Genomic DNA, 27407 nt, shown 5'->3' on the forward strand with positions numbered 1-27407 from the left:
AATCTGTGCAACTAGATGGGAGGGAAATCTTTCGTCTCCATTTGTTAGTTAAATTCAGTTTTCATAAATATTCAAAAAAACCATGCACGGTGGTTAAAAGGTGGCTATAAGACTTTCCATATTCTTCTGTAGCCTATATATTTTAATAACCAGATGACCAGTTTGTTTATAACAAATTTAGTGCATTTTTTTTTGTTTCAAAAATCAAAGTTATACTAACACTTAAGTTTTTGTAAAATTTCACTCTCCAATACAACTTGGTTTTCTCTCTATATTCACAGAAATGAAGCCTGGCAAATAAAGTGGGCCTCAACAGAGGAAATGCTGCCAGCTAAAAACACCGGATGTAATCGAGACCACAAGAGACACTACTCGGTTATAAATGTTGAACGAAAAAGAGGTACTGGAAAGAAACAAAGTCTAACTTTTTATTGGACGGTTTAAGTGTTTTCGTGAAATCATAGTAGCTCGTAGTTTACTCCCAAACAAAACAAAATCTCTGGGAATTATTGTGATAATGCTACGTTCCACTTTCTGGAGATTTAAAAAGAGAAAAATCTATGGGTTCTTACCTACCAGCCCTGGCCATTCTGCTATCTTTGTGGGCAGGAGAAGAGAGGGATGCCAGCCTCAGCCTGCCAGGTAAGACAATGCACTGTAAGTAACCTGGATCAGCTTAAACAAATAGTAGAGAAAATAGCATTTTGTAAGCATATTTTTTCTGCTAGCATTATAGAAAATGTCCTTCTTTAAAGAATTAGAATAAATCTGTCTGTGAATGGACAGGTAACAGAGTGAGTTAACGAGCATTATTAACTCTCTTTGCTGTGGGGTGGGGATAGGAAAACTTCATTTACGAAGTCCTAGTAGCTGTTTTTCTATTCCCACCCTTTGACGTTGGGTTTCCTTTTGCACCAAGCAATAGTGATAGCTATGATGAATATTGTTTCCCCACCCCGCTACGAAAATCCAAATTTGAACTTTTTTAAAGAGGAAGCATAAGGCTTTGGTACCTCTGGGGTTTTTTGTTGTTTTTTTTTCCGTTTGGCTATTAGTACCTTCCAAGTTTCACATTTCAATAGCTACCTATTGCTCTCTTTCTAAAGATTTTTGCAATTAAATACATTTATCTGTTCAAAAAATAATTCTTGAGACAAAAATTTAAAATTCAATTCAGGGATCAAGACATTTTAGTTGTCCAAATACAATAATTTTTACTTAAGACCTTGATTGATGGAAGCAGTTAGCAATTTTTATACTTTAAAAGTTAACAGGAAGTCTCCTTTCCATTTTTTTTCATATAATATGATCAACGTTTCTTAGGAAGGTGAACATTTCTCATAAGAGACGAAAGAATCTACCATAACTCACGCAGGAGAAAGCATATATCTTAGCAAAAGCCAGTCATTTTTGAAACTGTCTTGTGTTATATATGTCAGCCATCTTATTATTTCAAGCAAGCTCTTTGAAAAAAAATAAAAGAAGATCTTTTGCCACTAGAGGGAGTTCAAAATTCTCTTTGTATCAATAAATGTGTAGAGTGCATTTAGCTTCTGAAACAATAAAAAGAAAGATTGTCGTACGTTCCTTTTTTATTAAACAATAAGACTAAATCAGGAATTATATTTTTAGGGGATGCTTTTCCTCTCCAACTAGAGTAAGTACAGTGAATACATTCGATGGCTATTATGCAGAGAACATATTAAAAACGACTCAAAAATTTTAATCTCTGGAAGTAGCCTAAGTCAAGAGTTTGATTCTAATTGCTTATTTATTGAGAAGGGGATCTTTTAATTTATCAAACTTTAATAATAACTGTGGTAGAGTGTTCCAAAGATGGCCGTCACAATCCTTCCCATTCTGCACATGCTTTCCCACTGCGACTCTGCCCTTCTTGGTCAAGAGCTGGAACCTATTTTTCCTCCCCCGGAATATGGGATGGTCCTGTGATGGACCAGAAGAATGCAAAAGTACTGCTGTATGACTTGCTGGTCTAGGTCTTAAGAGGCCTTCAGCCAAATGCTATGTAAAGAAATCTGGACTGGTCTGCTCTCCAGATAGAGAGCCCACATGGAGAGAGAGGTCCTGCAGAATAGGAAGCCAGGTAGAGGGGAACAGAGGGTCTCCAGCCAAGAGCCAGGCCACCGTGAGGCATGTTAGTGCAGCCATCTTGGACATTCCATCCACAGCCAAGCTCCCAACTGCGTGCAGCTGCATGAGTGACCCAACATAATATGGAGCAGAAGAGCCACCCAGCTGATCCCAGCCAACCAGGAATTGTACAAAATAACAAATCATTGTTTTAAATTCGAGGTGATTTCTTCCTCAGTAATAGACAACTTAAACAATAATACTAGCAGATACATCTGTATGGTGCTCTAGTTTTTAAAAGTCCTTTCACATCCACCATCTCTTATAGCTCTACCACACAGTAGGAAATTGAGTCAGAGGTTGCCCAAGGGCTGAAGAGTGCTTAAAAGCAAAGACAAAGTTTATATTTAAAAGCGAGATGTTTCTCATAAGAAAATACTGTATCTCTATTTTTCTATTTTGTATCTGGTATAGTAGTGATTATCAAATAATCAAGCAGTGACTAAAAACTACTCTTTCCAGCACTTCTTTTTACTAAGAACTGATTAATCTAAACAATTTATTCATTTCTACTAGTCCTCAGGATTCAAAAAGCAAAAATTACCTTTCTGGACTTGTGCCTCTTTATGCACACCTCTAGTTTTGTTTTGAAGTTTGAGAAATGGTATCATTGAAAAGGTCTATGCACAAAGCATTGCCATCTTCAAGCAATGTTAGAAACTGGATTTTTAAATTTGAAAATGCCCTTAAAAATGTCTTGCCTTCCTTGTTCTCACTGCATTCGCAGATTTTGCAACTCTCCTATCTGTTGGAGTTCCAGTACAACAAAATAATGATTGAGCACTTAGCACCAACTTCTTTGTATTTTGGTCCCCCTGCTCTTTTCTTTCTCCAAGCTTACGAGGAGACTAATTATGACTGATATGGACACATAGCTCCAGCAAGGGAAAAATGCTGGGAATTTCCCTTTGACAGCCACGTGTTCGGGGGGTGGGGAGTATTGTGTGTGGCAGGGCGAAGGAATGGTTTCAGAATTCAAGAATGGCCCAGTTTACCCAGGCAATAGTCCAAAAAGAAATTGGTAGGAAGACAATTGCTAGAAATCAGTTTTTCAGAATAAACTGAGTGGTCCATGAAGACAGAATAAAATTCAAATTTTGAAAGCCTTGGATCCAAACGGGTAGTCCTTCAACCTACTAGTCAGCTTCTTTTCTGAGGAGGTATCTCATTTTCTTTCAGTAGAGAGGTTCCAATTACCTGTATAAATCATGCCACTTCCTCTTTTCACCCCCAACAGTGCAAATGAGAACAAAGAGCATAAATGTAGTCAAAGAAGCGGGAAGGTGAAAGCTGTTAGAATTTAATTGAATAAATATGTAGACTAAGCATCTTCCATTTTATACCTTTCAATGGCTGTTTCTTGATTTTAGGCTAAAGAACCAAATCCTTCACCTGGCCCACAAATCTCTGGAAGATTTGACACCTATCTACTCCTCCCACACCGAATCCCACCATTCTCTTCCTCACTCACTAAGTCCCAGGTATTCTGTCTTTCAGCTCTTCATATCTGCAAGGCCACCTGTCCAGCAACATGCTTCACACATGCCCTCTACATGGAATGCACTTCTTATACCACAGCCTGGTTAACTCATACTTATCCTTCAAGTCTCAACTTACACCACTTCTACCAGAAAAACCTTCCCTCTCACCCCACAGTCTTACATATATGAGATTGTACAATCTCCTTTTCTGGACTCCTCAAGTTGCAATTTAAATTATTATTTAATGTCCATCCTCTGATGAAAGCTCCTTGAGAGAAGGGGTCATACCTGTTTTGTTCATTGTTTCTTCACCAGTGTCTCGTACAATGTAGAGTTGAATTGAATATGAATCTATAATATTTAAGGAACTTAAAAATACATGTCTATGTAGAAACATATATTATGTTATGTTATAAGTGCTTCTGAAGGTACAAAGAAGAATGTGACAGTTTCACTAAGAAAGAGACATGCACAAATGACCAAGTGGCCATGCAGAACCTGAGCAGTAATACGACAGAGATCTAAATAACATACAGGGCAAGGACAGGGAGAAGGAAACTGACTCCAAATGGTGGCTGTAGGACGCTTAGTGGAGAAGGTTCTGAAAGGGCCTGTAAGAATGAGCAAGATTTGCACAAACACATTTTCCAGGCCCACTAGAACAGTGAAATTCCCAAGCCTTTGTCATCCCCACAAACACTTTTCTCTTCTTCAATCTTCCTTTCCACCTGGTGTCTCATACGCCTTCCAAACTCTAGGAAATAAAAGAAATGGTGATTTCATGAGGCACAGGCAATGAGTAACTCAAAGAAATGGTATTTTAATGATATACTATTAGATGTATGTGTCAAGACTGAAATCCTTGCAGCAATGAAGCTTGGCATCCATGCAGGAATTCAGATTAGGAATTGCAAACCAACCCTGCCCAAGAAAAGTCCTTGGCTAAGTCCAGATATAAGGGATGTACACTGCTTGGGAGTCGGGAGAGAGCTGGCAGGTAGCCTGGTGGCAATGTGTTTATGAAGAAGCCAGAGCTTTAGGAAAAGCCAGGCTTGCTGCAACACAGCAGGGAACTCTTGTTGACACGTTGATGTTTCATGACACAGTGATTAGAAAACACTGATGATAAGCATTTCATTCAATGGTTTGGAAATCTGGACAGATATGCTAAGTAGCCTGCCCAACTACCTAGAACAAAGCAGATGCAGACCTAGGACATCACCCTCGTTGCTCAATCCTCAAGCAGTTCACATCACGTAGGATGTCCAATGAGATGAGCTGTGAGCTACTCTTTCCTTCTGAAGTTTGTGGCTCCTGGCCAACTGGCTGACTCTCCCAGGGGAGTTCCTATTCTTCTGGTTTTGATATGAAGATAGGAAAACAGGCTTACAGCAAGTCTGTTCACAGAATTCAAGTTTTCAGAAACAAGACTTTATCTTTAGTTTCACAATTAAAATTACTGGAATTTGGGGCCGGCCGGGTGGCATAGTGGTTAAGTTCTCACCTTCTGCTTTGGCAGCCCAGGGTTCCCAGGTTCAGATCCCGGGTGCAGACCCAGCACCGCTCGTCAAGCCACATCGTGGCGGCATCCCATATAAAACAGAGGAAGATTAGCAGAGATGTTAGCTCAGCGAGAATCTTCCTCAAGCAAAAAGAGGAAGATTGGCAACAGATGTTAGCTCAGGGCCAATCTTCCTCACAAAAATACAAACAAATTACTGAAATTGGTCCATGTAGCAAATATCAAGTGACATAAAGGTATAATCTTGTTTCTTGGCTTTTCATAAATTATGTCAATGTTAAGGTGAAAAACAGGCTTCCTTGACGGCAGACCCCTTTGGTAAACTACATGCTTATACAAACGTCTCTGGTTCTGATTCAGCGTGTGGCTTGGCTTTGAAAACTGTTCTTTTTTACATCACATCTCCACAGTGCTATCTGAAAGCCTTTTTAGCACCCACTCATCATAAGTGAATTCTAATTCCCAAGTCTATTTTAATATCGATTTCTCAACATGAAGCACCATAATTTAAAAGCAGTGTGGAATACCCCGGAACATGCCTGTGCAACTGAACTGTGCTGCTTACGTCCAGAATTGTGCAATCCTCGTTTACTTTGGGTTTTGTGATAAGGACTCAACTCCTAATCATTTTAATCTCACATTTTTTATGACCTCCTTGTTTAAAGTCAATATTTTAATTGGCATATATCAACATCCAAACAGATCTTGGATCAGAAATTTTGTTTAAACTGAGAAAAGGGCACATCCTACTTCAAATGACCTAGATATGAGCATAGTGGCCTAATTTTCACTTAGTAAAAGAGTCCGTAATAAACTGAAATTTTTAGAAGTAATGAAACAATACTCAATGGGAAAAGTGTAGTCACTTGCTCACGAGAAGTGTTTAACTAATGCATGATTCTAATCCATTTAAAAAACAAACATAGCCGCCTCTTCAACCACCGCTGGGCAATAAATATAAATGGAATTCAAAGACATTTCAAAAATCTTATTCTAGTAAACTGGGTAAAATTCCAGTTTACCCAGTTACCAACTATTTCATCAATACTATTAAAACACAGACACACTGGACAGGAGTTTGATCTCTTTTTTGCCCATTGCTCACCCATAACAAACAAGCACCAAAGAAAGTGCCTTTGAGGGAGACAGCAGGGAAAAAACAGCAACAAACGAGTTAGGAAAAAAGACTATAACAGTGTCAGCCATTAGAATTTCTGTAATGGTGAAAATGTTCTACAAGTGTGCTGTCCAATACAGTGGCTACTAGCCACATGCAGCTAGTGTGCACTTGAAACATGGCGAGTGTTGACTGAGGAACTGAAATTTTTTATTTTAATTAATTTAAATTTAAGTAGTCATATATACCTGGCGGGTACTGTATTAGATAGCACAGGTCTATAATTTAGTGAATCTCTGAAAAACGAAACACAAACTATTGTAAACCATCAGTTAAATGTGGCGATTATTTTGCGGCCACCAGGAGTCTAGAATTATTTTTATCTGACGATTATCTGAGAGTCTTCTAAAATCCTTATTAAATTCATCATGAAAAGAACCTTTAACCATAAAAAAGTAAAAGTACTGTCAAGGAAGGCCAGAAATGACAGAATGTCACGGCAGAAAGGACAATTCCAGTCCTGAGTCCTGCGGTTACTGTTCTGCCATGTTACCAGCGCTGACAGGGAATTGAACATTAAAGGGGACTGGTATTTTGGTCAGGGCAGTTCAGCCTGGCTCAAACTTTCTACATAACCAGCAGAGCCAAGCAGAACTGCCAAGAAAAGGTCTTGCTAGCTCTCTCTGGATATGACTGGGATTATTTTAAACTATCTCTACGGCTTAATGAGATATTCCACTGGAAATACTCTCTAAGGAAACTTGAATCCACTGGCGGGAATACATATATATATTTAGTTGAGTTCTTTCTCACTTTTTTTTTTGGTATCCCAACACTTCTCTTATCACCCAGTTATCATAGCTTATGTGTGGCCTTGAATACTTTTATTCATTTAAATTTCACACACACTCTCTGAGGGAGGTGGAGTAAGAATTATTCTCCTCATTTTACAGATTATGAAAAAGGCTGAGACCTGACAAAGGCAACCAGAACATTGATCCTCTCATTCCTATTCCATGACTCTATCTTCCAAATATTTAATACACAACAATCATGCAATGTATTTTGTTGTCTAACAATCGGAATGCAACAGGAACAGCAGATGTTTATATTCAGCAAGCTATAGATTAGTCTTTATATTTGGGGAGATTTTTACATTAGAATTCCAGCCTTGTTTTTTCTCCTACAAAAGGCACTTATTTTCAAGATCCTCTCTGGCTGTGAGAAAACGGACATACTTCTCCTCCAGGAAGTGAGAGAAAAAATAAGACGAGTTACATGGTCAATTGGAGTACAATAATGTGAAATCTAGAATTATTTTCAGGTCTAGACTAAATTAATCTTCTTTGCCCCAATTTGTTAAGAATCAAGAATGCATTCATTACAGTATCCCAAAGATACTTCCAGGTTACATGTGTAAATAACCATGACAGATAATCTCCAAACAGCCATCATCAATTCCTTCCATTCCTGTACGCACATGCCACTCCACCCATCAAGAGGTGGAATCTACTCGCTTCATCTTGAATCTGGCCTGGCATGTAACTTACTTTGACCAATAAAATGTGGTGGAAGTGATGCCTGGCAGCTTCCACCTTTCCCCATGGAAGCCAACCACCATATAAGACATCCAGCTATCTTGAGACCACCGTCCTGTGACAAAGGCCAAGCGACAAAGGAGGAGAAAGGATAAGAGAAAAGCAAGAGGCACTAGCTATTAAAAGTGAAATGTTCACAGCCTTCTAGCCCATCCAAGCTGCCTATTGAATGCAGTTGAATGAATGAACCCCAGCTGAAGACATGTAGAGCAGCCAACTCTGTCCAAATTCCCGTGCCACAGAATCATGGGAAAGAATAAATTACTGTTGTTTTAAGCTGTGAAGTTTGGGGTTGATTTGTTATGTTATCTATTCTATACTTTATTACCAAACTTGCTAATTCTACTTTTTATTCTGAATAAAAGAAATAACTTGAAAGTTTCAGTTGTCCATTTTCACTCAAGCTTAAACATGGCTGTGCACAAATATCTTTGAGGGTGTTGCCACCATGGAAATGGCCCACTCAAGCAGAAAGCTCATCTTTGGGGTTTCCTGCTACGTTGGTCTCACCCTTCTTGCCGCCACCAAGTAAAAAGAAAAGAAAAAGTGGGCTAACAGAGTAATGGGTTCCTGGAACGCTGTAGGATACATTTTTATACTGTTCAGAAAAAATATGTTTAGCAAAAAAATCCTCAGCTGGGGCTGGCCCCGTGGCCGAGTGGTTGAGTTCGCGTGCTCCGCTGCAGGCGGCCCAGTGTTTCGTCGGTTCGAGTCCTGGGCGCGGACATGGCACTGCTCATCGGGCCACGCTGGGGCAGCGTCCCACATGCCATGGCTGGAGGGACCCACAGCGGAGAATATACAGCTATATACTGGGGGGCTTTGGGGAGAAAAAGGAAAAAAAGAAAATCTTTAAAAAGAAAAAAATCCTCAGCTAAGGTCATTAAATTGAAATTTGAAGGGTGATGAAGAAAAATAGCCAGATAAAACTGAAATCAAGCAGCCCAGCTGTCCATCTCTGGAGTATATCCTAGATTCTCGTCCCCACCCCCACTCTATGTCATGTCTTTTCTTTTTTACCATGAATATTTAATTCAATGATGGGATTAAAACTTTAAATCATCACAAAACCTAAGTAGATAAGTGCTAACTTTGCACATTAATCTTGTTCATTTGTGGAGGAGACAGATTGATTTCCCTACAATGACATGACGCTGGGAAAATATTTTAATAAATATTTAACAAAATAAATATGAATGGTATGAAAAAAGCTGAACAGCTAGAGAAGTCTAAAATGCTAAAGGGGGATCCCCTCCAAGGTAAAAACTGTTTTAGAGCTTCGATTCCACTTAGTTGAACCCTGAAAGAGTGATGTTAAAGGCAAAAAAAACTTACATAAAAATAGAATAGCAAATCGGCAACTACTGTCCTCAAGGCCATGATCCCAGACCTTCATGGTTACTCTCAGAGACACCTGAGTTAGCTCCACCACGGCCACCACCTCCTTAGTTTTCTGTCCAGTTTGTGACTCCCACCTCTGCCCTTCTAAAGGTACTCTGGGGGAGGGAGAGGTGAGAGCGTACGTAGACTGTTCTCATTTCTCTTTCAATCTCTCCCAGTTTAGCATAATTAGCAAGAATGGTATATAATCCATAGTAAAGTGATATATAATCCATAAAGCAAAATCTACCTAATGCCTCACTCAAAGTGAAAAATCGCCAGTTCTGTCAAAAATGCTAACAGGCCCATCCAGTATTCACTACACAGAATCTTCATCTTTCCATCGGAACATGCAGGAGTAACAGATGTTAAAATACAACCAATTTTGTGGCTGACAAATGAATCTTGAAATGTCTATAACCATATGAACAAAGGGAATCTGACATTTTCTTCTGGATCAACCTCCCAAGGGTTTGGTGGACATTGTCTCACAACATTTTTGCATCTTTAGAACACAGATATAACACAGGAAGTGTTCAAACTGAGACGGCTTTGAGTACAGAGGAACAGTCCATATCACATGCAGTAGACACTGCTATCATTCAGGAAAATCAGAGGCACTGATTATTAAGGGACCCAAGTGATATTTCATAGTCTTTCTAAAGCCAAGTTCCAATTACGGCCGTATTAGATACTTCCCCACTTACGGGAATAAGAATATACAAGCAAATTTCTCTGAAACAGTTTTCAAGAGCCTGATTCCAAAAATGCAGGAGAATCACCCTACTCATTCTACTTTTACTTCTGTGATCAGCTCAGATTTTTGACAGGACCTGCCAAGAAATAAGAAATGCCTTAGGGTTCTGCTGTTTCTGACATTGTAGGAAGGGAAGAAGTGACTTTGATGTTGATGCCCTCCCTGACTTCCTCTCAAGTCCTTTTTGCTTTTCAGCAACATCGAAAGCATCCGGAAGTCAAGAATACTCATTGAGATCATTATAAGGGACTCCATAGGGGAATCAAGTTATATAAAGTCTATTGTTTATGCAGATGAAAGGCAATCTTTGAAGGACCAATGCTTTCCGGTAGCTGGAAACATAAAGGAATTCTTCTTCATCAAAAAGGTTGACCTGATAGATCCCGTCTCCTGTCTGAGTTGGAACTCAAGATTCCTGGCCTTAAGAAACAGAGTCCAAAGTGCAATTCTGACACCTAAAACCAATCCAGTGTCCCTGACTTCAGGATGCTTCCAGCTCAGCTCCACCTTGAACATTCACCAACTAACTGATCTTTTCATCAGTCAACGGCCAAGCTGAGGAACATGAAAAGTATCCTCAGAAGATCTCCATGTACTGCCTTCTCCTCTGAATGAAGCACGAGAGTCAGCATCTCTGCCCCTCCAGCCCCTCATCAAAATCTGCTCACTCTAAAATGGCCTCTTCAGTGTTGTCTCTAGATCTGCTGGTACAGAAACTGCACTTTCCATTTCTCTTTCCTTAGTAGGGTGTTGACTACAGATCCTCCTAAGATTCTTGTGAGGGGTTCTCATAGCATAGACATATTTGTGCACATTGGAGGCAGCCAATTTCTTCTTCTTCCAAGAAATCTCACATATAACATTTTCTCACATTCTCTAGGCTCCCATCTTGGATTATTCATCAGTCCGCAACCGTTTTGGTGGAGGAAGATAGATTCTTCTTATTTTTCTTTTTAAACTGAGATATAATTAACACAAAATAAAACACAGAGGGGCCAGCCCCATGGCCTAGTGGTTAAGTTCACGTGCTCTGCTTCAGCAGCCCAGGGTTCGTGGGTTTGGATCCTAGGCACAGACCTAGCACCACTCATCAAGCCATGCTGAGGTGGTGACCCACACAGAAGAACTAGAAGAACCTACAACTAGGATATACAACTATGTACTCAGGGTCTTTGGGGAGAAAAAAAAAAGAGGAAGATTGGCAACACATGTTAGCTCAGGGCCAATCTTCCAAAAGAAAAAAAGAAAGAAGTTAAAAAAACAAAACAAAACAGAGATCTTAAGTGTTCAGTTCATGAGTTTTAACAATTGTATACAGTAGACTAACCACAATTCAAAACAAGACAGGTCATTTCCATCCCTAAGAGAGTTCCATCATGTCCCTTTCCTGTGAACTTCTCTCTCCAACCACTATCTGATGTCTGTCATGATAGATTAGTTTTGCCTATATTTAGATTTTATGTAAATGAAATCACAGAATAAGACCCTTTTTACAACAGGCTTCTTTCACTCAGCATGTTTTGGAGATTCATCTGTCGTTGCCTGAATCAGTAGTTTGTTCTTTTTTTTATTGCTAAGTAGTATTCCCTTATAAAGGAATATGTTTATCCAATCTCCTGTTAATGAACATCTGAACTGTTTCTAGTTTTGGGCTTTATGAATAAGGTTGCTATAAACATTCTTAAGCAAGTCTTTTTGTGGGCCCATATTTTTATTACTCATTGGTAAATACCTAAGAGTAGAGCTGCTAGGTCATATGGTAGACGTATGTTTAACTTTATAAGAAATTACCCAACAGTTCTGCAACGTGGTTAGACCATTTTATACTCCCACACAGACTGAGAAGCCCAGGGGCTCCACATCCTCCACAACATTTGGTATTGGCAGTCTTTGTTATTTTAGCTATTCTAGTGGATGTGTAATGGCACCTGTCTGTGGCTATAATTTGCATTTCCCTGATGCTTAATGATACTGAGCACTTTTTTGAGCTTATTAGTCATTCATATATCTTTTTTCGTGCAGTACCTGTTCAAGTCTTTAATTGGGTTGTTTGTCCTTTTCTCATAAATTTGTAGAAATTCTTTATGTATTTTGGATTCAAATCCTTTGTCAGATATAAGCGCTGTGATCATTTTCCCAGTTGGTACTTATCTTCTGATTTTCTTAAAGGTACATTTTGGTGAGCAGAAATATTTAATTTTGATGATTTCTAATTTATCAATTTTTTAGTTCATGATTTGTGCTTTTTGTGTGGTGTCCAAGAAATCTTTGTCTACTCTGAGGTCACAAAGATATCCTCCTATGTCTTCTAGAAGATTTCTGGTTCTGAGTTTACATTTGGGTCTATGATCCAGTTTAGATTAATTTTTTAGAATGGAGATAGATGTCAAAGTTCATTTTTTTTCCCAGAGAGACTGTTTCTTGATACTATATTTGCCCATAGTTTGAGAAATGGTTGCATCCCAGTGCACTTGAAATATAATTTATATACGCCTTAGTTTGCATATAAACTGTACATTCCCACACCACGCTGAAGTTATCTTCTACTGCATTCAATATTCTAGTAGAACTGGCCATCCTAATGCTGAAAAGTGTTACAAAGACAGATCACTTGAGCTGTACATCCTACAGCAGTAAGAGACTGCACTACATAAATATTTCACTTCAATTTCTTTTTCAAAGCAGGAGCTCAGATATAAAAAGACTCGTTTCTAATTTTAGTAAAAGTCTTACAATTTGACTCATAAGTACAACCATTTAGAATAAAATGTTTATAAGTGTAAAATATCCATGACTTGTTCACGTACTCAAAATGGGATAGAGAGGTAAGCAATGGGCCCAACTCCACAACATGAATTCAGGAAAAGAGAACTGTTTGCTAGGAAGGGGGCTAAGAGAACTCATGAGCATTTTCTTTCTTGCTTTTTCTCCTTCCATTTTTTTTGAACCCTGCCTGCCAAACAGAAATGACTTTGATGCTGGTAGAAAATTTAGCTTCTGCTCTAGACTTAGAAAGAGCCAGGAAGGACTGGAGACTGACAGTGTGTGTTGCAAATCTTGGAAAAGAATTCATTATTTGAAAATCAGTTAAGTGCATTTTCTCCACCCTTTTAATTCAATTCAAATTCTAGTCAGTGTTCAATTGAACACAGGAAATAGAATATTGGCCAAAGAATTAGGCCACTTATTGGTGGCCTAGGAGCTACTGGTAAGTTGTCAACCGTTTTCTACTCAGCTTTCCAAGACACTAAGTGAGGATAATCTTTGACCTCAAACTCCCTTGAGTTAGAGGCCAAAGATTAGTGAATTTCTTGTTATGGATGAAGTACCTTGATTTCCACAGCAATAAGGTATAGAACCATGTGTTCTATTTTTTATTGTACAAATAGGAAAAAGTGTGTGTGCGTGTGTGTGTGTGTGTGTCCAAGGACTAAGTGGCAAAACGGGAAAAGTAGAGAATTCCTTTTTCTACTGCTAGGAAAGTTACTCCACAATTGCTATTTGGTAGAATGTGCACAGCATCATCCTGAAATCTTTAGATAATAGACAGAGAAGGTCCTGAGTCTGTTTGGAGACCAGACATTCTCCAGTGCTGGGGGATGGGACAGCATAGAGGGGTGGGGGGAAGGCAGATCAACACTGATGGGAACAACTCTTTATAAGAATTTTGTAAAATAAAATATACTATATTCTCTTATATTTAAGCATCTATCAAGATTCAGGGGGAAATTTTCAAGGCATGCTGTGAATTCCCAAAGCCAGTGGTCATTTCATATGTAAACATGACATACTTGGAGATCACATATATAAAATCACAAAATTCTTAGCTAATGGCCTAAATATCTAGTTGTATATTTACTAATAACCAACATTTATCGCTTGCTTAGTAGATGCCATGCATTAAGTCCTTTGCACGTCTTAACTCATTTATTCAACACAATAAGGTTATGAAATAATTACTATCTTTATTCTCAGCTACAGAAAACTGAGAAATGGGGTAAGTAACTTGCCCCAGGTCACATTCAAACTCAGGCAGTCTGACTCTAGAGCTCACTGCCTATGTGCTATGGAGTGAATTGTGTCCCCCTCAAAATTCACATGTTGACGCCCTAACTCCCAATGTGACTATATTTGGAAATAGGGCTTTTAGAAGAGAATTAAGGCTGACTGAGGTTATAAGTGTGGGGACCTAATCCAGTTGAATTGGTGGCTTCTCTCTCCATGTTCACCTGAGCACCAAGGATAGACCATGAGAGCACACAGCAAGAAGTTAGTCATCTAAGAGCCGGGAAAAGGGCTCTCGCCAGAAGCCAACCACACTGGCACCCTGACTTCAGACTTACAGCCCCCAAGCACTGTGAGAAAATAAATGTCTGTTTTTTAAGCCATTCAGTCTACAGCATTTTGTTACAGCAGCCCGTGCAGACTAAAACACTATGAAATCATCTTTTCAGAAACTTCCAAGTAAGGGGAGAAGCAAAAGAAACACAAGATCTAATTTTTGCTTCATCTCTAATTTCTTCTCATACTCGTAAACTTGACCCTCTTTCATAGGATACTAAAAGCACCTGAGAAACTGAAATCTTATTGGATTTTATCACTATAAATATTCATAGAGTTTTAAAATATACGCTTCAATACATGCAAGTTAAGACGTGTTTACTACATTGATCTTTGCAAAAGAAATATAAAAGCTTCTGATCAATATAAATGTACAAGTTTTTGGTCAGATCTTTAACATAACTAGATTTTCAGGCAATGACTGGGCGTAAAAATGGAATAAGAATGAAGATCTTAAATGGCTGCTGTTACAATGTTCCTGATTTATTAAAAACAGCCACAGAGCATTACTAGTAATACTAAATCTCTAGGATTCTGATCTAGTGAAAGGAATTATCAGTGTCTAAAAGGTCTTTGTCAACTCTAACATCTATAAACATTTAAGTGGTTATTGAGCAGATTCCATAATCTGATCTGCTTTTAACTGTGGAAATCAATGCAATTATTAAGAAGCTATTTGAATAATTCATGTTGTAAGAGAAGGCCTTCAGAGCAGCCATAATGTGTTTGCATCTTAATGGTATTTTAAATAAAGTTGTGTCTTGCTACAATGCACATTTGGAAAGCAAGACCAATCAATCCCAATCCATCAGTTCAGAGACAGCAATGAGAGAAATTCTGACAGCTTCAGAGGAACAGCTGAGCTATCTGGTTTGGATAAATAGGGGAGCTAAGGGAAAGTTTCTTTCCCCATATCTCAGAGAAGATAGTATCTGCCTTTTCATTCACCCCACTGCCTTGCTGTTGAGGTGTGACATTCTACTGGAGATACCATTCGGTGATATCATTGCAAGGTCATTTAGCCATGTTAACTGGACAAAATGCTTATTCATCAGCCCCAACAAAAAGTATGTATTAAGTGCCAAATGGCTAGCTCTGGGTAAAGACATTTGTGTAAGCACAGCTTTCTCTCTCTTTGAAAGTGTTTAACCCTTATATCATACATTTCCCTGACCTTGAAACCAGGGTGAATGCAAGTAAAGTGAGCCTTCATAAAATTTTAAATTTCAGATAAATATCAAGGAATATCCAGTCCCAGCCTCATCTAATACTTGAACCACCTCCAAGGCAATACCTCCAAGCTGTGAAGCCAGTCTATTTCAACCCTTCCTGCTCATAAAACTCATTGTCACCTTCTCCCGGACTGAACGATTGCTCTTCAGGCAAATAGGACAGAAAGTTCTTCCTTATGCTGAACCCATATCTGTCTTGCTACCCTTCTACCTATTTGCCTTAACTAGGCTTTGGGGCCACTCAGTCAAGTATAACCCTCTTCTACCTGCTATCCATACTTGAAGGTAATGATTGTGGTCTTTCCAAGTTCCCTCTTCTTCAGGCTTAACATTCGCAACTGCTTCACTTTTCTCATGTTCTATCAATGTCCATGTCCCCATCAGCATCAACGGAAGGGTCTACAATCACACACTTTTGGAGACCTTGTATGTGAGAAAATCTACCAAGCATGTCTGTTACTAAAAATTATCTTTATTATGAGAAATTGTTTCTATTAAAACATTTACCAAAGCTGGGTTAGCTCCTATCCTTTGTTGCTTGCACATGACCATTACGCACTCCATCTCTTAGGCTCCTTTTCCCTCAGGTCTAGGTGGTCTCCTCCCTTAGTCTGGCCCACAAAGCTTTCCATGATTTGCCCTTGACTTTCCTTTCCAGTCCCATCCGTAAATACTGTCCTATACTCCTGCTACTCCCTGGCCACACCAAACTATTGACTGTTTCCTAAAAGTTCCAAGTTTTCTCCTTCTCCTATGCTGTTCTCCACCTGGGACACTCCTGTTTCCCTTCTTCACATAACTAATGCTTACTAGGCGCAGGTATCCTGAGACTGGACAGAGAGTACATTAATCAATATAGATTACCTGCTATAAAAAATAACCTTTAAAATTTAAGGACTTAAGGGGCTGGCCCCGTTGCCGAGTGGTTAAGTTCGCGTGCTCCACTGCAGGTGGCCCAGTGTTTCGTTGGTTCGAATCCTGGGCGCGGACATGGCACTGCTCATCAAAACCACGCTGAGGCAGCGTCCCACATGCCACAACTAGAAGAATCCACAACGAAGAATATATACAACTATGTACCAGGGGGCTTTGGGGAGAAAAAGGAAATAATAAAATCTTAAAAAAAAAAAAAAATTTAAGGACTTAACACAATGAAAGCTTATTTCTCACTTTCTTACAGTCCGATATCATTTGGGAGGAGCAGTGTTTATTGCTGAGTGAGTGAAATACACACAATCCTTCAAGGACCCAGACTCCTTTTGTCTGATAATGTTGCCATCTTCTACATCTGGCCTCAAGGGTCACCTCAGAAAGAGAAGAAGGAGCGTGAAGGATTTTATGTCCATCCAGGCCAAGATGTGGTGTACATCACTTCTGCCCACATTCCACTCACCACAACTCAGTCACAGGGCTCCATTCTTACTGCAAAAGAAGCTGGGAAATCTAACTGCCAGAGGAAAATGAAACAGAGTTGCTGAATCCATAGCCCCATCTCTGGATCACTCTACTTCACTGTCCACAAAAGTCCAAGGTTACTGATCTCATTGCACTTAGTACACTGGATGGGAAAATTATGTATGTTGACTTGTTTGTTTCCCCAGCTGAACTGTAAGCTCCTGGAGGACAGCAATGGGGCTTTCATTTTTATACTGCTAGGATGTAGCACAGGACCACTCTGCCATATATGTCATTTTATACTTGTGAGTCAATGGATTAGTGGAGGAGTCTTGGCCCACTCTTCCTACTATTCCTAACTAACTTGCTGAAATGGAACCTGAAGACCCAAAGATCAACACATACTGAAGCATGGCTCCTCTGAGCACTGGAGGTCAAGAGATGCTACAGTGACCCTTAGAGTGGACTGGATGATGCCCTTCATAACGATGGAGAAGATTAAGCCATCCCCTTTTCCCCTAGACTCTGAGCTCTCCAAAAGCAGGAGCTAGGTCTTACTCATCTCTGAATCCTCAGCACTGAGCACCCTTAGAAACTGTCTGTTAAATGAATGAATGTAAAGTATTGTTATAAATAGGATAATCAGATCATAAGCTCTATTAACTTTAATTTCATGCCCAAAGTAATAAAATTTGATATCAGGACCAGCCAAGAAATCCCAACAAAGAGTCAGTTTTACTATGGCTTACAACAATTACTTTTATCTCCTTTTATAATGCTGTCTACAGTTGTGCATTGCTTAATGATGGGGATGGGGACACCTTCTGACAAATGAGTCATTAGGCAATCTGTCATTGTGTGAACATCACACACAAACCTAGACGGTACAGCCTACTACATCCCTAGGCTCTATAACTACCCTTAGGGGACCACAGTCTGTCACTGACCGACACATCGTTATGTGGTGCATGACTGTATTCTTATATTCTATTTACGACCAGCTCCACTATATTTTAGGGCGAAGAAATTTTTTAGAAAGTTGCATTAACTTTTAAATAAAGTGAAATGGTAGAAATCCCCTAACCACTTGAATTTCACAACCCTGACTCCAGCTTCTAACAGTGGTGGTTCCTTCCGCAGACATCGAAAGAATGCCTTCTTCCTTTGGATTAATTCATCACAAACCGAGATATCATCATTAGGAAACTGAAAAAGCAGGAAAGGCTGTCTTCCTTTTCCAGTCTATAAATAAACAGGAAGACGAAGATAAAGACTGAAGTAGCTCCCAGGCCAATATTTTGAAACTCATGTTGACCTGCCTTAAATCCCTTACTTACGGTGACCGATTTTTGTTAAGAGGGGAAAAAAAACCAACTCAACTAAATGTCTAAAACTAGAAAAAAATTCACAACGTGTGCCTCTTTTCTTGACACTTTGTATTAACTGGTAAAGAAATAGTCAGGATCCTCAAATTTGTTTATGTCAAAACTAATTTATACGTTTGCTCTTTGGATGCGGGTTGTTGCGCTCAAAATACTGCAGATTAACCTGCTAAAATGAGTGTTCACCTTCCAGTGCCTTCAGTTTTTACCTCTTGCTAAATAGAACAGAGAAGCAACAAGTCCAAAACCAATCCAAAAATATATTTACTTCTGTATACACAGTACAGCTTACATTTGAATTGAAATGTAAAAATCAATAATTTACCTTTTTTGTAATAAAAAAACCTTCAGTTTCTTTATTGGTAATTTTCAAATCTACTTAAATCCAATCCATCTGGCAAAATATGAAAATGAAACTTTCAATACAACATAATCTTGAAAAATCATCTATGATCTTCATCTAATTTTTTTTTCAAATTATAAAGCCTTAAAAGTTCAATAAAAATCAGATGGATAAAACCTGAATAAAAGCAAACTTGAACTCTTAAAGGAAACTGCTCAGAGAATTTGAATATCAATCTTGGCAGGCCTGGAGTCCCTGTGGTCCAGACCTGCATGAGGACACGATGTAGTTCAAGCCCTAGAAAATCACTGCATTTATGAGAGGCCCCACGGAATAAAGGGAACTGAGATGAGATGATAAAAAAGATACAGAGTTTGATCTAGAGGCATTTAAGCCCCAGGAAATTCCAAAGTCTGCATATCTTAAGGCCCCAGGGCTGTCATGGAGCCAAGCTAACAAGTGTCCCCTCCCAGTGTGGGCACTTGGACCAGGTGGGTGTACCACAGACTTAGACGGACCTTACTACAAGAATAGCTATCTTTAGGGTCAAGTGGCTGGTCAACTGAGCACCCCACCATGCGCCATGTAACCACAAAGCTAAGCATTAGAGGGGATAGCCAGGAAAAAGACAGACATAGAATGTGCCCTCACGGGGCATACACTCCAACAGGGAAGAGCCACCTTTATCACATAAGTGCCAATGGGATAAAAGTCTCCCCAGAGAAATTAGGAGCGTATGAAATCACATTACAGGGGTTCCTAACTTGGTCAGAGGTGCGGAAGGCTTCCCTGAGGACGCGATAAGCAGTGATACGTACGCTTGTCTAAGTCAGTTAATCTGGCAATGCCTCAGTATCTTCATCTGTAAAATGGGATAATAATCATATCTACCAGATAGACAACTGTTGTGAAGATTAAATTAGATAACAAACGAAAGCACTAACCACAGTGCCTATCATTGGAAAGTGATAAATATATATTTCTATAATAATTATGGTGATGTTGCTTATTATTACTATTATTATTTGCCTGAAGGATTAAAAGATGGCCAGGTAAAAGGAGGGGAGGAAGGACAGCAAGGGGAACTATTCCAGACAGAGGAAAAACATGCATATATGCAAAAGCCCTCAGACCCAAAAGGTGGTGGCCCCTCTAGGCAGATAAAATCAGGACCTATGGAGAAAAAAGAAAGAAACTAAGGGATCTCCACGAGGGAAGATCCTTCTGGATCCTTTCCGAAAGTTCCTCCTTACCCTGACCATCCTAAGAACATTTTCCCTTGGCTCTGCTTTCCCTTCCAGAAACCATATTGTAATCTTTATCTTCTTTTTAAAATAATTTTCTGCATTTTCTCTACTAAACATGTATTATTTTCATAATTTAAAAAAAAAAAAAGGAAATACTTTTAAAAGAGATCCCATCATTATTTCCCTTCCCATAACAACCTAACTTCCACAAAGTTTGGCTGGTGTTCACTGCCCTCCTCCTTCCCTTCCCGCTCACTCGGCAACTCATTGCCACCACTCCACTAAAACAGCTCTCTTCAGATAGGTCTTCAGATAGAACTCTGGCATGATGTTTCTAAAACACAGATCGGCTCTCTCACTCACCTGCTTGTAACATTTCACAGCCTTTTATGGCCTACAAAATAACATCCAAACCTTTAGCAAAATCACCCAGATGATGCAGGACCTAAGCCTAATCTATCCTTCCAGTGTCATTTCCTGCCACTCTCCTCCATTACTCACCCTTCTCCACAACCACTCCCAGCCACACAGAACTTCTCGCCAAATTTCCTCAACACCATGTACTTTGATGCCCCTCTACCTTACTTAGCCCATTTTAGTTTTTCTGCCAAGAGCAGCCTTCCAACCTTCTCCATCTAGCAAAATTCTGCTCCTTCTTCCAAACTCATGGAGCTTCGACGTCATCTCCTTTATGAAAAGTTTATCCTATCTTGTCTACCACTCCCCAAAACATATGCCCTTGGAAAGTATCCCCATATTGTCTTCCAAAGAGTTAGATAAACGTTTCTCTCTCTGCTTACATTATGAGTTCCATTAAAGTAGAAGCTACATCTAATTTACCTTTATGTGCAGAAGCACCCAGCTCATAACTCAATAAATGTCTGTGTCATTGCTACTCAAATTAAAATAATATCATAACGGTTTCTTTGAGGAAACCCCATGAGAGGTAGAATGTTTACAGCAAACTAGAGATAGAAAAGAAACAAAGACAACATATGGCAACCATTTCAATTATTTATCCTTCTCTTGCAATGTTACATATTTATCAATTCAGCACACAGCTATTGAGTGCTCGCTGTTTCCCAGGCACTGTGCTGGGCGCTACATATATATTTGTGAATAAAACAGAATCCTTGTTTTCCGGGGGCTTACAATCTATTTGTGAGATGGATGCTAAAGAAACTCACAAATAAATATACAATTACAGATTGCCATAAGAGAAAAGAACAGGAGACCATAAAAAATGAGGACTTTGGAGCTCTAATTTAAATCGAGGAACCAGGGAAGCCCTCTCTAAGAAAGTAAGTGTGACAATGAAAAGTAAAGGCTAAGGCTGAGGAGGAATTAACCCCGTAAAGAATGGGAGAAAGAGCATTACAAAAGAGGTAAGATGTTCTGGTAGGTCCTGAGGCAGGAGCGAGCGGAGAGTATTTGAGAAAGTGAAGGATGCTCAGTATGCCTGGTATCTGGTGAAGAAGCAGGAGTGCCATGGGCCAGCTCTTCTAAGGTGTGCTGGTTCTGTGAAAGAGACTGCATTTTCTTCTAAAAGGACCCATGGGCCGCTGAAGATTTTACGTAGTGTTGGCAGGGGTGGGAGTAGGGTGACAGGATCAGATTTACGTTTTTAAAATAACATTCAGAAGTGAGGAATTAAAATTCCTTTTAGGTAGAATTTCTAGTGAGACCGAAAAGTTCTCAGCTGATTTGATTTTCAGTACACTTAGGATAACAGTTATTTGAACATCCATCAGTCAAATATTATATTCATCAGCCAAATATTTGTCTCTGATCATTCTCAAAAGTTAAACCCAAACCACCCCTGGAAGCTGTTGTTTTTCTGAATGATATACTTCAGGTGTACAAAGTTACAGTACAGATCCTGGTTCCTAGAATGCCACATTGTATGTGCCAACAAATGTTTAATCAGAACTATTGTTCCAAAGTGTTTCAAGCCTCCTGTCAAGATAAAGACTAGTATCTGATGTTGACTGAAACTTAAATTTTTCATCTTAACTTCAGTTGAAGACTTGGCTTCTCTACCTGAGCTGATGCTTTATGAATGGCATGTAAGAAACAGTGAAGGCTGTTATTTTCGTTTGTTTAGAAATGTCACAATCCTTCTCTCTGTCAAGAACAAATTCACTCAAGCTACAATTACGTCACAAAAAGGAGAGAAAGCATAGCATCATTTTTAGAATGTTCTTGTGACATTTTTGTTAAACCAAGAGAAATGTTACAACCAGAAATAGGGAGAGGAAGGAAGAAGAGGAATAGAGATGCAGATAGAACCAAGACGAACAGAAACACACAGACACACTTCAATATATGGACTTGGGCTGCCAAGCAGCAGTGTTGTTACCTGGTTGCTTCTTAGAGCTTGGGAAGGAAAAACGAAAACACGCATGGAGAGGACACCAAAGAAATATCCAACATCCAGCCAAGACAAGAAAAGAAAGAAAACCAAGGAAAACGTATAACCATCACGCGCAATGTAATATAAAACCCCTGCTCAAGCTTTTAATGGGCAGTGGTTTATCTCATACAAAAACAATGTCTGAAAAACCAAAGATAGATGAGGAAATCTACAGCAATCAAGGAAGTAAAGAGCAACGAACTTCAGGTAATCTAAAAGGAGTGGGACTCAATAGTTTCAGAAACAAATTCTTGGAAAGGTAAAATAGCAACTGTAACATTCATAGTAAGAACACCAACAATAAAAGCTAAGCTTTATTTAGCACATACTCTGTATTAGGGCCTGTGCTAAGAGTTTTCCACGGGTTATCTGATTTAAACCTCTTACCAGTTTTACGGTGGGTGGTAATTTTAGTTCAATTTGAAAGATGAGAAAATTGGTGCTAAATGCAATCATGAGGAGGCTTCGATGTGAATGTGAGGTCAGGTCTGTTTGACTGGAGCTTTTGCAAATGACTTCCAGGTAAGTTTTGTTGTTTTTCATGTAGATCATTAAGGCTTAAATAAAACACAATATAGATTTTTACCTTAACTCTTTCAACGAAAAGTTTTCTAAGTCATACTTTAGATTTTTCCTTCTTTCTTAAATGCAATATCCTGAGCATAATTTAAAGTTCTCTTAACAATTCACAAAATACTGAGCGTAATTTAAACATTAGCTATCAGATCTGCCTTAATAGCAACTTCAAGAAATACTAAGATACGTAGGACTATTTGTTCCTACAGCAAATGGGAGCCAAACGTTCTTTGAGTTGTTTCTGATTTGTATATTGTGGAAATATACAAATCAGAATCCCTCATTCTGTTTATTCCCTCATTGCCAGATTATCAACTCTTAACTTCTGGCTGCTGCCAGCGTACTGAGCTGGAGCAGCAATCTGCCCTGCCCTGCCTCCAGTTCAGCTGCTTCTCCATCCTTCTCTTGCTCCATCCACTGCCTCATGAATTTCAACCGGTTCAATCCAATATATTTTATAAAGTCTACTTTGACCTGCATTTGTCCTCCATGGGCTATTTTACCAACAATAGTAGTAGAGAGATTGTCCCAAACCAAGAAAACTTACACTTCCTTTCCAGCAAACCTCAGAGAGCTAGTTCTGAGGGATTTTGTGTAGCTTAATGGAGGTTAAGACTGACAATCCTACAAATTCGTCGGAGCATCCTCATTTTACAGAGAGGTAAACTGAGGCTCAGAAATATTAAGCAAGTCACTCAGGCTTTCACAGCTAATAAGTAGCAGAGCTGGGATTTGAACATAGGGTTTCTGATTCCTAAGCTTCCCTGAAACAAACGGGAGGGGAAAACAAAGCAATTTCATGCAGTATTAATGGTCTCAAGAAAGAGCCACAATCTGCTTTATATCCTTAATGTATGGTAAGGATTGAATAACATCACAAATCTACTCTGAAATTATAAGACAAGATTCAGAGCATTGACTAGAAACTGTTAAATAGGCAACATACAGTTTATGATCCGCTGGGAGTGCCACCTGTGCATTAATCACCTTTACACACCATGAATGTACACTTCTACACATCACGAGACTTCCTCAGTGATTTCCTGGCACTCTTGGGTGCAACCCACCACTTTCGAGGCAGATTATTGCATAAGAATAAAATAGCTATGCAAAGAAATATAGATTTCTTTAACACATATTAAATACCTTTAGAATAAAAATATTGCTGGCATCAATTTTTGCTTACTGACCACCTTATTCAGAAGCCCATTTATCTCTCCTATTTAGACCTACTTCTATTTCAGCCTGGTTTTCCAAACTCATGTATATATTTAACCAATATTTATTAAGTAGATACTCTGTGCTATATATTATTCTAGATGGCAGGACATAGGTGACTTTTATAGTATAACCCTGGATGTTTACTTAGATACAGTGATTATGACTGGATTAACACGTACATTTGCTCACAATGATCATTAAAATTGTCAATATTTACAAAGTGGATCTTTCCATAGAAGTTGTTTCATACATAAAATTACATTAAAAGCATTTTCTTCCCAATTTCCTAATATTTAAAGTTACTGAAGTCTTTACAAGGAGCGGAGAGGTCTTCATATGGCAACCACACCTCGAGGAACTTCCTTAGATCTGTAGTAAGAACAACAGGTCACATCTTGGGGTCCTGGATCTCAGAGCACACAGACAGAAAGAAATCTCCAGAGAAACTTTGTAAACACAAAGGCCAATAATATATACTACATGCAGGGAGTTGCGGAGAAATGGCTTCTTGGATGGGGCAGACCCTTGCGTTTCATTCACTTTAGACTCACACAGCCTTTATGTGCTGCCTTGACTGTTTTTAATCATAAATCTGAGGCACCCTGGCAAAAACTGCATCCGCTAAAAAAGCTCCTTAGAAGTCCAGGCAGCACCTTTATGATACCGCTTGGAAGACAAGACCTAATACCCACCATGTGGTCTAATTGTTTTCGTGATGCAATTACATCTTGAGATTGCCTGACCTATGGCTGGTCTGAATTCATGTTCCAAACCATCCTGTTAATAGAGTGTCGATAGCACTTTAGATAGTTTCCATTCATACAGATTCAAGCTTTCTTTAAATATATTTATAGACTCCTTTCTAGGCATATTTATTCCTATTTCCCACAAACATCTATTCTTTCTTAGGGTTACTAAGTTGTTGTCTCCCTCAGAAAAAAACTCCAGTAGGCTTCCCAAATACATGACATTTAATTTCATCTTAGAAAAGTAAACAAGACACCACACGAAGTGCTGCCATTCTTCCTGCTTATAAGATTTACATTTAAAATGCTTCTACCTGATCCTCCGTGATCTTTTTAAAAGCACAAATGCTTAAAAGATTAAATAAATTTGGGGGAAACTTTAAATCCGTAATTCTCAATGGTGTTATTTCAAATAACTGAAAATGATACACATGCTGATTTTTAAAGAATTTCAAACACAGGCCAGCCCAGTGGTGTAATGGTTAAGTTCGCATGCTGCACTTTGGAGGCCCGGGGTTCACAGGTTCAGATCCCAGGCACAGACCTACATACCTCTCATCAAACCATGTTGTGGCAGCATCCTATATACAAAGTAGAGGAAGACTGGCATGGATGTTAGCTCAGGGACCATCTTCCTCAAGCAAAAAGAGGAAGATTGGCAATAGATGTTAGCTTAGGGCCAATCTTCCTCACCAAAAAAAAAAAAAAAAAAAAAACAGAAGTATGAACCAACATAAGCATTACTTTTCTGAACTACTTGAAAACATTTTCCTCTTTCTTCCACCCATTTATTATTAACTGTTAACCAAAATCATATTTTATTTCATATATTATACGGTGAATCTTATTGCCTCTAATGATCTGGGGGCATTTTATGACTAAAGTCTTCAATAAATAATTTATTCCACTTTTCCGTTACTTGGAAAGTAAAGTTCGAGAATAGTGCCTGACACTAATACTCGAAGTGTAGCAAGTGACTTACTGGATAGATGAGATAAGGTCTAACACACTTATCTTCCTTTCAAGAGATCAGTTCGTCAATACTGATTGAAGCCAACGGGCACAAAAGCATATATGAGGAGAGAGGGACTTCCTCTAAACACTACTTTACCTCAAGCCTAAGCTTGCTGAACCATGGGAGAATTTATGGCCTTTCCTACACCAGTATCGTTAATTGGGAAGAATCTTTAATTACAATCTAACACACAATTAAATCCATTAACCTTGTAGATAAGTTAAAACAAATCTCTGGGCCCAGAGAAGGCAGTCTCCCGAAAGCAAATGATGACCACACCCCACCCCCGACTGTTCCAACCTTAACCTGAAGCAAGGCAATCAAGGTGAATGTCCTGCTTCTGGTCATCAATTTGGGGATGCACCTGCTTTTCTGTGGGGAATAGGAAGTTAAGGCCACCTAATGACTGTGAGAGGAGCAGGAGAAGGAGGTGGTGCCCAGACGTGGGTGCCTTCCTCACTCACCATGTCACCATGAGGTAAGGGAATCAAGAACCAGGGGTTCCACAAACGACAACTTTGTGGCTAAGGACACTGTGGTTCAGAGAGGCTGAGTCTCGGTTAAGGTTACTGTAGAGCTACTGGGGTTTGGCCACAGGTCCACTAGCTGGCTAGTTAGGGGAAGAAAGTTCTGGAGCTGCTGCTACAACAGTGCTCACTCTCTCTTCTACTACAGGCCATCAGACAACCGGTTGCTTTTTTTTGTATTTTTCTCTTTGGCTGTTCTGTTCCCCTTTAAGGCCGTCCTTGACTCAGCTTATTCTAATTGCACTAATGTAACCATCATGTTGAGTGGATATGTGAGGTGAGGAGGAAGGAGGTGTGTTTTCTCTTGGTCCCTAGGCTTCCTGAGGAATGACCACCCCCCTCACCTCCCCTCATGGTGACCTTGTTGCAGCTCTTCTAAAGACAGCATCCTCTTGTTCTCTTTGTCCTTCACCCACTCTACTACAGTGAGCGTTAAATGAGCAACGAAGCTTAATATTATCCCACTCAGAAAATGTGCCTTTTTTTTTTTTAAACCAGGGGTAATGCTCTAACGAAAGGAATAAAGTGCAAATGGTGGGATTACACACATCAGAGCAAGAAAGGGTGGCTGTGGCCTTGTCTACAGTTCTAGAACTTACTTCACTCCAATTCAAGGGAGTGGAGGGGCAGGGTGTGACTTCCCGTCTCTTTCCTTTTACTTTTGTAAAGTCAGCACAATGGTCCCTGGAGGGCAACAGCCTGCATCTCCATCACCTCTGGAAGGAGAGCCACTGTAGCTGGTCTGGCTTCATGAGAGCTTCGGGGCTGCAGCGAGCACACAGGGCCACAAAGGCTGTGGAAGACACCCTGCCTGAGCTCCCATCCATCACTGCCACTCACCGCCTTCCTCCCTGAGTTATCACTTCCGTTTTCACTGCTCTATACTCCATTAGGCCCACACAAGTATTTGCCTACAGCAAATGACTCAGAAATTCTTCACAAATACAAATTTCCAGTAGAATA

General features: G+C 39.4%; 1 protein-coding gene and 1 long non-coding RNA gene across 9 annotated transcripts in view; one reads left to right on the plus strand and one right to left on the minus strand.

Annotated features, from left to right (window-relative positions):
* The window catches only part of RBMS1 (RNA binding motif single stranded interacting protein 1), a 207202-nt gene that overhangs the window by 147534 nt on the left and 32261 nt on the right, over positions 1-27407 (minus strand). The gene's annotated exons all lie outside the window — the stretch shown is intronic.
* On the plus strand, positions 371-18711 carry LOC138918660 (uncharacterized). Its single transcript, XR_011428249.1, has 2 exons — positions 371-642; positions 16760-18711. It is a non-coding gene; the product is annotated as an uncharacterized lncRNA (long non-coding RNA).

The sequence above is a fragment of the Equus caballus genome, chromosome 18 (assembly GCF_041296265.1).
Source record: "Equus caballus isolate H_3958 breed thoroughbred chromosome 18, TB-T2T, whole genome shotgun sequence".
Taxonomy (NCBI): domain Eukaryota; kingdom Metazoa; phylum Chordata; class Mammalia; order Perissodactyla; family Equidae; genus Equus; species Equus caballus.